The following is an 11614-nucleotide window of genomic DNA, read 5'->3' on the forward strand; positions in this document are numbered from 1 at the left end:
TCCCCTCCTGTTCCTCAGGACACCTCGGGCCATCCTTGAGGCACCAGGAATCAATGGGCTTGAAGTGGGTTTCCTCTCTTCCAGGCCATCCAAGAGTCTTCACACAGGGTCCCTCTGATGAGACACTTCTGAACTGGCAAGGGACTTCGAGGCGGCAGCATTTGTCCCTAACTGGTGGCTTTGCTGGCGCACACACTGTCTGCTCTCATCCAATCCCAGTTACGAAGACGGGAGAAACAGTTACAAAATCTCTCATCTTTAGATTGCATTCCTTAACAAATAAATCCACATGTAGTATCATGGAAAGCAATTACAGATCTGGAGCATGTGGTAAAACCCTTCCTCCAGGGGCTGGGAAGAGAGCTCAGGAGGCCTGACTTCCATCCTGGCACTGCTGACAGCAGCCCTGGGAGTCCCCCAAGCACCACCGAGTCAAGCTCTAAGGTCCCTATTTAAAAAGAAGGAAGGGAGGGAGGGAGGGAGGGAGGGAGGGAGGGAGGGAGGGAGGGAGGGAGGGACGGACGGACGGATAGACGGACAGACGGACAGACAGACCTGAAAACCCTCCTACTCCACTCTACAAGGCAGGAACATCCCTCCACTTCCTTCTCTGAATTCCCCAGCCTTGTTCTTCCTCCCGCTTCAGCCCATCAGCAGGTGAAACAGAGCCTGCAGGAAAATGGAACTTATCCCTCCAGGGTCCCAATTAAAATCCAGACACTCTCCCTTTGAGCCACAAATTCCCACTGTGATCAATGAATTCTCAGTGACTATTAACATCTCTGTCACTAGCTAAACAGTAAGCAACTTGAAGGCAGGGTCACACAGCCTAAAGCCCTACCACAACACCCAGCTAGTATGTGGCAGAGTTCAAGCTCAGCAAATGCTAATGAAGGGCCAGAGAGATATAAGGGGCAGGGCATTTGCTGGCACAAGGCCGACCCCCACTTTGATCCCTGGCACAAAATGTGATTCCCTTGGGGTCAGAATAATAAATAATACAGTCAGTTGCAGCCAGCCCAGGGTTGATCCCAGCACCCCATATTGTCCCCTTGAGCACACTAGGAGTGATCCCTGAGTGTAGAGCTAGGAATAAGCCCTGAGCACCAAATATGGTTCTCTGAACACTTCTAAGAGTGATTCTTGAGAATAGAGGCAAGAGTAAGCTCTGAGCACCGTCAACTGTGGCCCCCAAACAAAATACATATATACTTACATTACACTAATTAAATAATGAACAAAAATCTACACAGGCATTCATTCAAGGGAGGCACTTCATGTTTAATATGCTTAGGAGATTCAAAAGATTTCACCTCTAAATATTTCAAAATCACAGCTCACCACAAATGATTTAGAGGTTTATTTTATAAGACTAAAATTGTAGCTTAATAAAGTGATAAATTATAACTTTAAGTTTCTTGTAAATATTACAATATTTGACATCGAAGCAGAAAATAAGCATAACTTATTTTTAATAGTACTCTTTAATAATACTGTGTTTGCATACATAAATCGGGAAATACATTGAAAAATAGGTGACCCACTAGAATGTTTAATCTTTTAACCCTAAAGAGTAAACAAAGTAACAAATTTGATTCTAAACTAACAGGCATAATTCTCTGATGATCCCTTTTTGAGCAGATCCTTGAAAAATGGTTCTGCCCTGTTTTTACATTCAATTTATTTTTCAATTCCGGTCCTTTCTCACACAATGTCAGAAATCATAGAAAGCCAATCCTTCAGGGTGAATTGTCTGGTCCAGGCTCCGCAGAGAACTGAGTTTATCATTTCAGCTCTCATTTTTTGAGTAAAGACAGGAGCATAACTTTCATGTAAAGAAAATTTTATAGGGCCAGAGAGATAGTACAGCAGATAGGAGTTTGCATTGCACACAGCCAGCCAGGTTCAATTCCCGGCATCACATATGATCTCTCAAGCATAGCCAGGAGTGATCCCTGAGTGAAATCTAGAGTAGCCCCTGAGCAGAGAGCGAAGGGAGGGAGAAAAAAGTTCTTATATAAAAGTCACTTGCTTCTCTGTTGTAAATATACTTATTAATATCATCATTATTATTAAGCTCCCCGTGATGTATTCTATATGCCAAACAAAGTAACAAGTCTCACAATGTTACTGGGCCTGCTCGAGCAAATCAATGAACAATGGGAGGACAGTGACAGTGACAGTGATTATTATTAAGGATTCTATTCCATTCATATGTCAAGGGTCTTGGGACCAATAATATTTTGACTTTCAAACAGATATAGGCAAAGCAATTTTATTTTATTATTTTTTTTTTTTTTGCTTTTGGGGTCACACCCGGCGATGCGCAGAGGTTACTCCTGGTTCATGCACTCAGGAATCACTCCTGAGTGCAGTGATCAGGGAACCATATGGGATGCTGTGAATCAAGCCCGGGTCAGCCACATGCAAGGCAAATGCCCTACCCGCTGTGCTATTGCTCCAGACCCGACAAAGCAATTTTAAAGCAAGTCTAAGGAAAATTCAATTTCAGGATATAAGCAGGATGACTAAGAAAAAGGAAACAATCACTGTGTTTTCTATAATTTTTCAAAGATGAAGGAAATAGTTTGTCAACCTTAAAAGAATTAGGTAAATGAGAGCAGCTTTCTACTTCCTTATGCTGTAATACTGTTTATTTTATACACTTTCACATGGATGAAATAAACCAAGGAATCACATCAAAAGACCACAATATGCTACAATCTTCTACAAAAAAAAATTCTAGTACAAATTAATATTTCCTGATCTTTTTATATAGGCACAATCCCCTGGGAGAACATTTCCGGAGCCAGAAATAGTAGAATGGGTAAGGCGCTTGCCTTGCATGTGACTGACCCAGATGTGATTCCCCAGTTTTCCATACGGTCCCCTGAGTCTTCCAGGAGTGTTTCCTGAGTGCAGAGGCAAAAGGAATCCCCAAGAATTGCCAGGTGTGGGGCTGGAGCAATAGCACAGTGGGTAGGGTGTTTGCCTTGCACGCGGCCAACCCGGGTTCGATTCCCAGCATCCCATACGGTCCCTTGAGCACTTCCAGGAGCAATTCCTGAGTGCAGAGCCAGGAGTAACCCTTGTGCATTGCTGGGTGTGACCCAAAAAGAAAAAAAAAGAATTGCCAGGTGTGACATTCCCCCCTAAAAAAAAAAAAAGAAAATACTTCACTTCAAACTTTTAAAATGAGTGCAATCAGCCAGTAATATGCTTGGTTTGCAAGTGACCAACCCAGATTTGATCCTCAGCATACTATATGGTCCCCAAAGTGTCTCCAGGGGTGATCCCTGAGCCAGGACTAAGCCCTTGGCACCATGATGTGTGGCCCAAAAAACAAATCCGGAAAAAAAAAAAAATACACACAGAGTCAAGAGTAAACTCTGATGGGCCACAGCAATAACTGAGTGGGGAGGGTGTTTGCCTTGCAACTGGCTGACCCAGGTTCCATCTCCAGCATCCCATATGGTCAGTACTCAGAGGACCACCAGGAGTTAAATTCCTGAATGCAGAGCCAGAGCTATCCCTGAGGATCACCGGGTGTGCCTCCCCCGACTCCACCCCCACCCACCTGCCCCCCAAAACGGAGTAAACCCTGAGCACAGCAGGGTGTAGCCCAAAAACAAACAAAAAATAAATAAAAATAAAAGTCATTGTGTATCCAACTCTTAAGAGTACACCTCAGTACAGCCTAGCCACACTGTCAGAGCCACTCAACAGCCACATGTGAATGACAACGGCTGCCACACGGACACCATATGGAGAAAGAGCTTTAACAAGCGCCATGACCTCATCAACCCTTCAGGTATGATTAACTCACAGGCAGCCTCAGCACTTCCTGTCCACCTGGACTAGTTTGAAGCAGGTAGAAGAATCAGAGCATTTCATTCATGTGAAATATCCTTGATTAACTCAGTGTTGGGTTGGGGCTTTGTTTTTTGTTGGGTTTTTTTTGGGGGGGAGGGGAGGGATGAGGTCCACTTGGGGTGGTGATCAGGACTGACTTCTAACTCTGTGCTCAGGGATCACTCCTGGCAATGACTGGGGGACTATCTGGGGGTGCCAGGGCAAGCACCCCACCCTCTGTACTCTCTGTTTTGGCCCCAACTCATAATATTTTAATAATTTAAATTGGTACGCAACCAATGAACTATCAGTACTGTTTCTATATTTAAAATGCCAGTGTTGGGGCCGGAGCAATAGCACAGCGGGTAGGCGTTTGCCTCGCACGCGGCCGACTCAGGTTCAATCCCCGGCATCCCATATGGTCCCGCAAGCACCGCCAGGAGTAATTCCTGAGTGTAGAGCCAGGAGGGACCCCTGAGCATCGCTGGGTGTGACCCAAAAGGCAAAAAAAAAAATAATAAATAAAGTAAAATGCCAGTGTTGTTTGTTTAGTCAAAGTAGAGTTCACATTTCACCACTGCAAACTAAGCCCAAATATATCGTTGGGCCGGAAAGAGAGTACAGTGGGTAGGATGTTTGCAGCTGGCCTGGGTTTGATCCCTGGCACCTCACACAGTCTCCCCACCCCCTTCCCGTTAACCCTGAGTTCAGAGTCAGATGTGGCTCTCAGCATACCTCCTCCCCTGGCCCCTAATTTTTTTAATGTGACAGAGTTCTTGGTCAATAAAATACTGACAAAAATTTAGGTTAGAGATGGGGAGGTGACAGTTCACAGGCTGGGCATATGCCAGGCAGGCAACTGGGCCCCCGTTCAACCCAGGTACAATGTGGCCTCTTGAGCACCACAGGGTGCAGCCCTGATGGGTCCCAACACCACTGAGGACCACCCCTAAAAACAGTTTAAGTGCCCTACAGGTTTGGTATCTTTTAATGACAACAGCATGACCACATCCATGAGAAATTAACACCCATAGGATGCAAAGCATTGATTCTACAATGCATTGTATATGGATTTGAGATCATCATGCAATATTTCCTTGTTCCAACTGTGAGAGCAGCCAGCATGTGCTCTCTGATTTAAAATAATTAGGATTTCTATTACTTCATCTTAAATGATGATGACATTCAAGTATTATGGAAAAAAAAAAACAGAAAACCAAATGTCACGCCCCAGTGACATTTTTCACAGAATACTCTCGGAGAGCCCGGCAAGCTACCGAGAGTATTCGATATGCCAGACACAGTAACAACAAAGTCTCCAATGGAGACGTTACTGGGCCCGCTCGAGCAAATCGACGATCAACGGGAGGGCCTTTACTCTGACTACAGCCAAATACAATTGTGCTATATTCTCCATCCATGCCAGTGGTGCTCAGGTATAGCATGTCCAGCTCGGCACTCAGAAGCTGCTCCTGGAGTCTCAGAGGATCCTCATTGCTGGGACTCAAACCCAGGGCTCTCAATGCACAGGATGGGCTCAGTACTTTGAGCCATCTTTCTGGCCCATAGGGCAGAGGGGTTTTGCTTTACTTTGTTATGCTTTGTTTGAGGAGGATGTAAGTTAATATGCATCTTGGGTTTCATGAGGAAAAAAATCGAAATTGACCAGGGTTCTGTTCTTTGGGCTTGCTCCAATCGCTGGCTGGCACTGGTTTCTACATCTTCTTTTTATCAGGATTGGTACCTTCCAGGACATTCTTCTTTTTCCTCAGAGAGAGATTGTCCGAAGTGTTTCCTTTTTTATTTACTTGTTTTCAGGCCACACCCAGCTCTGCTCTGAGCTTATTCCTGCCTCTGAGCTCAGAGATCACTTCTGGCAGTGCTCAGAGGACCACATGGGGTGCTGGGGACTGAATTCCGGTCGTCCATATGCAAGGAAATCCCTCCCTACCTGCTATCACTCAACCTCAGTTTTGCTTGTTTCTCTTTTGTGTTGTTGTCGGGGTTGGTTTTTGGGGGTTTTTTTGGGGGGAGGGGAGAGAACAGCAGTGATGCCCAGTAGTCACTCAAGAAGTACTTCTGGCAATGCTCAAGGGGCCATACAGGGTGCAAGGGAATCAAGCCAGGGCCGGCTGTATGCAGGGCAGGCTGTGTGCAGGGCAGGTAGGTGCCTTACCTGCTGTAGTATCTCTCCAGCCACCCTACTTGTTTCATACAGCAGCTTTCCACACAGCCTATCCTTCTACTGCTGACACAAAAAGGTTCAGTAACCACTACTTAACAGTATTATAATTATTTTTAAAGTATCATAATTATAGTATTATAATTTTGACTATAAAGCCTCCTAGAAATGTATAGCAACAGAGCGCAGAATCTGAAATTGTTTGCTAACTATGATATCAAAGAAAAAAAAAGGGAGAAAAAAAAATCCCCTGAATGAAGATGGTGCTAGGGCAACAGGAGGAGAATGATATAAAAGACTGTAAGAAGAATAAGCGTTGGAGAGAAGGGGATGGAAAAACAGTACAGCAGGCGGGCACTTGCCTTGTATGTAGCTGACCCAGGTTCAATCCCCAGCACCCCTTTATGGTCCCCTAAGAACAACCACAAGTAGTCCCTCAGCATAGAGCCAAGAGTAAGCCCGGAGCACCACCAGGTATGATCCAAAAAGCAAATAAACAAAAATTTGGAATAAATATCAACCTGGTCTGAAGAGCAGTAATTGAGAAGTCTAGAAGGAAGTTTTCGGAGGACAGTGCCAGGACGTTGATGAGTAAGAAAAGCATGTGTGGTAAAGTAAGCATGTATACAGGCAGGGAATTACAAACAGTTCTCAATTATGCATGGAAGGTGCTTTCTCCTTTCTGGGTGTGCCACACCCGCATCACTGCCGAGGGCATCTTGGCTGAAGGGTTTTCCCTTTCTCCCTAGAACACTCCCGAAACGGAATAAGCAATTTGAAAACTATAGCATTGCCAAGAAGCGCATTATAAATAAGACTGTAGACGATCCAGACCCGCAGACAGGGGTGAACATTCTGCCACCCCCAAAAAACTGGAATGGCAATACAAGAAAAAAGAATCTCTAATTCCTTCCCATTGTCCCTCCTAGCCAGCTCCTTTTTCCAACTTCTCCTGGACCATACTTGAACTACAAGAGTACAAGGAAGCATTGAAAGGTAGTTATTTAACCAAAAGCTTCCGCCGAAGCTTTTGAAATGCATAATGGTTTCTTATTCTCCGTCTAATGTATAGGAACAGAGGAACCACCTAGCTTTCCAGGGCTTTCCTTAAGGGGCATAAACAGAGTCTTAAATGTATTCAGAGTTCATTGACTACAGTGAATTGCATTTCTCTTTGATTTAGGTGAAATGCAAATGTAAATGTAGGAAAAAGGAGAATTTCCCTTCCTCCTATATTCAAAGTCCCCTATCTACAAGCATCACAAACCATAAACCCAACCACAAAAAAATGAATGACATTAAAAGGCTCACCAGTTCAACAGTCAGTTCTAGATATCAACTAGTGTAACACTCAATACTGGCAGCAGAAAGTTTATAGACTAGAGCTGGAGAGAAAGCGAGTAGGCCTCTTGCCTTGCACATGGCTGACCCAGGTTTGCGGGCACCTCATATTGCCCACAGAACCATGCCAGGAGTGACCCTCAGCACTGAAGCCCTGAGCGCAGCTGGGTATAGCCCAAAAAACAAAAAACGTTAAAGGTTTATAGCCCAATCTTGGATTCTTTTAATAGGCTGTATCATTAGGCTCCATCATAATCAGTTAACATCTCTTTAAATAGAGGGAGCAGGGGGAGGGAGCAAAGGCTCAACAAAGAACTGAAGCACATACTTCGCACACAGGAGGCCTGGGGTTCTATCCCAGGCACACAGTCCCCTGTTTGCCCCCAGCATCTCCAGGACTGACCTCCAAACAATAAGTCTAGAGCAACCTCTGAGTACCTCCAAGGTATGGTCCAAAAACCAAAATTAATAAAGGGAGCAGGAGATATTTTAAAATGGTAGTGGCTACTTGGAGTACGAAAGACCAACAAGAAAATCTAGTTTAACAGTTTCACTATTGATCCTTGAAAAGTTTCTGAGTGGACACCCAAAAGGAGAGAGAAAACGAAAGGAAATGCCCTGCCACAGGGGTGGGGTGGAATGGGGGGGTGGGGGGGTGGGAGGGATACTGGGGGCACTGGAGGTGGAGAATGGGCACTGGTGGAGGGATGGGTACCCAATCATTGTATAACCGAAACCCAGGCACAAAAAATTGTAAGTCTACAACTGTACCACATGGCGTTTCACTAATTAGTAAAGTAAGTAAAGGCCCTCCCGTTGATCATCGATTTGCTCGAGCGGGCCCTGCCGTGCGGGCGAGATACTCTCGGTAGCTTGCCGGGCTCTCCGAGAGGGGCGGAGGAATCGAACTCGGGTTGGCCATGTTGGCTGTGTGCAAGGCAAACGCCCTACCGCTGTGCTATAGCTCCAGCCCCGCTGTGCTATAGCTCCAGCCCACTAATTAAAAAAAAAAAAGAAAAAAAAAAGTTTCTGAGTGGAGGCTTCAGTGATATGGGTTCAAAAATGGAGAAAAGCTGAACTGGAGCAATAGCACAGCAGGTAAGGCATTTGAAAAGCTGGGCTGGAGCGATAACACAGCAGGTAAGGCGTTTGCCTTGCACGCAGCCAACCCGGGTTCAATTCCCAGCATCCCATATGGTCCCCTGAGCACTGCCAGGAGTAATTCCTGAGTGCATGAGCCAGGAGTAACCCCTGTGCGTTGCTGGGTGTGAACCCCCCCAAAAAAAGCAAAAAAAAAAAAAAGAGAAAAGCTCAAAACCCAGTCTTATCAAGATGAAGATTAAATGAGATAATAAAGCTTATGGCAGTCAGAGACTATCTGGCCTACAACATAACTATAAGCTATTGTGGAAACTATCTCAGTAACAAAACAAATCTTCTATTGATGGCTAAGGAATAACTCTGTTGCAAATAAAGCTAAATGCCCATTGGCTGTAAGTGGTTCAATGAAAACATTTAGTTACTTGGATGTAGCCCAACACCACAAAGAGAAAATGAGCTGAAATTCTGGTTCTGCCAGGATAATCTTGGGAAAATTAGTTAATCTGGTTATAAATACCCAGTTAATAAAATGACTACACTGTTCACTGAGGTGATCCTCACGGTTCCCAGGGCATTATCTGGCTCTTGCTAGATGTACAATCCACGGTAGTTCTTACGATTTATTCATTCTCCCAATAGCAAGAAATAAGATAAACGAAATGCAAAGCTAGCTGTGACGTCACCCGTTACTTCCTCTTCTACAGAGAGGTTCCCATTCATTAACTCCATAAGTACTTCTAGTAGACAAGGAGAGGACTAAGCAACACGGGCAAGGCCTGCGCTTTCCCAGAACCTCCGTCCTAGTGGGGGTAGGCAGCTGTGAACCATCCAAGGAGACCATTTCAGAGAGATGAGGGCATGAGGAGCACCACCAGGGCGGTGTGCTAGCACGGGATGGTCCACTTAACTCGGGCGCATCCCATTCTAGCGGCTCAGGCCCACCTGATTGGTCTCTCCCTTCAGGAGGAGTGGAAAAACATCTCACCCAGTATACTGCTTGTAGAGTGGATGGTGAAAATCCAGATGCCAAACCTACATGTTTACCTGTCGATGGAAGGATCTCTTGCAGCGGCACCTTAAAATATTCCTAAATGCTTCCATCCCAATAGTTAAAGCCCTAGGGTCTTGGGTCTTGAGCTATAGTAAGACTTGCACACGGCAAGACCGGGTTCGATCCGCGGCATCCCATATGGTCCCCCGAAGCCTCCAGGAGTGATTCCTGAGCGCAGAGCCCCGAGTAAAGTGGCACTGCTGGGTGTGACCCCAAAACAAACTCCCAGGGTCAGTGCGACATTGGGAAGGGAGGGCGACGTGTTAGAAGAATCTCATTACAATTCCCCGAAACAACGAAAGCAACCGTTCCCACGGCCCCTCGGTTCCGAGTTCCGACTGAGAACAGAAATTTGTAAGACCGAGAAACGGAGAACACAAATGTTCAGAGGGTGGCCGGCAAGTTGCATGATGGCAAGGCGCGCCCGGGGCCCGAAGAAATAGCTGAACCTGAGGACGGTGCCCGCCAGTGAGACTCCAGAGGCTGCACAAGCTAACCCGAGCGTTGGGAAGCCCGAAGGGGCGCGTGCGCTCGGCTCGCAGCCTGGACACCAAGGAGCCGAGCAGGCCGGGCGAAAGGGGGCGCTTGCAAGGAGATGAGCGTCCCCGGGTCCCCGCGAAGCGCCCCATCCCGCGGATGTGGTGAAACCTAGCGCTCGGCCCAATTAAACAGATTTCCTGTGCCTGCCTCCGCGGCGCGCGCCTCCCCGCTGCCCTGCATCCTCGGGCGGCTGCACCCGGGCTCCGCCACCTCCAGCCGAGCCGTCCCCCTAGGGACCGGGACTGAGGGTGGGGCACGCACCGCACCGGCCTCCAGCCCCCACCCCTGAGACGATCCCCCCGGCTCGGAGCTGGCGCCCCGGCACGCTCTCCCCTGGGAGCCCCGGAGCCCGCGCTGCTCCCGGCTCCCAACCACACCCAGCACCAGTCGGGGCCGACGTCCCGGAGCTTACCTGCGCGCTCTGCAGCCGGGGCGCTCGTTCCCCACTGTCTGGCTCCGAGGTTCGTGTCCAAACCCGAAAGACCGCTCTCCCCCCACCCCCCACCCCGCAACCAGCACACAAAGCTGACAGTTCCCGCACCAGCCACACAAGACGTGGGCGGGGACGGTCACAGACGGGCGGCCAGGCGGGTCTGAACCCAGAGGTGCCCCGCCGCCGCGCTTTGCTCTCCGGGCCGGGCAGGACTCGCCCGCGCGCCGATCGCGCCGCCAGTTCCCAGTACTTTGCCCAGAACTTCTCGGTGCGCGCGGCCCGGGGATTAGCAGGAGGCGGGGAGCGGGAGGCGCGAGCGCGGGGGCGGGGCCTCACGGCGAGGGCGGGAGGGGCGGCAGAGTGAGCCCCACCCCCACCAATCAGGAGTCGGCTCCGGGAAGGGGGCGGGGCGTTGTGCTGGGAAGTCGCGGGGCAGTGCGGGGAGGCGGCCGCGGCAGTGGGGACTTGGGGTTCGCGACAGGTGTGCGAGGCAGAGAGGGAGGCGAGAGATGCGGCGGGGCCGGGGAACGGGCGGCACCGAGGAAGGTGGGTGGGGTGGCTTTGCCGTGCTGGACGGAGGGAGAAGAGTGGGCAGGGCGGGCTGGACGAGGAGGTTCCTGGAGACACGTGTCTGGGACTGGGCAGGAAGGTCAGACCCAGGCCAGGGGGTCTGGGAAGGAGAAAACCCGTGGTGGACAGAGAATCTCTGGTTCTGGATGACAAGGGACACAAATGACATGGGCCGGGGCCCGACACTGGGACCCTGACATTCGGGATCCCAGCAGTAGGAGGGAAGTGGTTGTTGGGGTGTGTGATTCGTGTACAAAGCGGGGAAAGACTCAAAATGTAAAAAGGCTATTAAAATGCAGCCCCTACCCCACAGGAAGACCCCTCTCCCCCAGCCAGACTGTCCAGTGACTCCTCCTTTGACTTTCTGGGGGAGGGGTGTTTGGTTTTGTTTGGGGGGGGGGGGGTCACACTGCGGTGCTCGGAGCTCGCTGCTGGCGGCGCTCGGGGACCACGCAGTGCTGGGACCTCGGTGTCCTGCTCGCAAAGCCTAGGCGCTCTCTCCGGGCTCCTTCGGTCCCTTAGGATGCTGGTGAAAACGCTCAAG

At 48.8% G+C, this 11614-nt stretch overlaps 1 protein-coding gene across 1 annotated transcript in view; it reads right to left on the bottom strand.

The window, feature by feature from the left end:
* Positions 1 to 10554, bottom strand: part of OSBPL3 (oxysterol binding protein like 3) — a 207598-nt gene extending 197044 nt beyond the window's left edge. Inside the window, exon 1 of the mRNA XM_056118561.1 lies at positions 10480 to 10554. The gene's annotated coding sequence lies outside the window, so the exon portion shown is untranslated. The remainder of the gene's footprint in view (positions 1 to 10479) is intronic.
* Positions 10555 to 11614: the final 1060 nt, after the last annotated feature.

Source organism: Sorex fumeus, unplaced genomic scaffold, assembly GCF_029834395.1.
Source record: "Sorex fumeus unplaced genomic scaffold, SorFum_2.1 ptg000037l, whole genome shotgun sequence".
Taxonomy (NCBI): Eukaryota; Metazoa; Chordata; class Mammalia; order Eulipotyphla; family Soricidae; genus Sorex; species Sorex fumeus.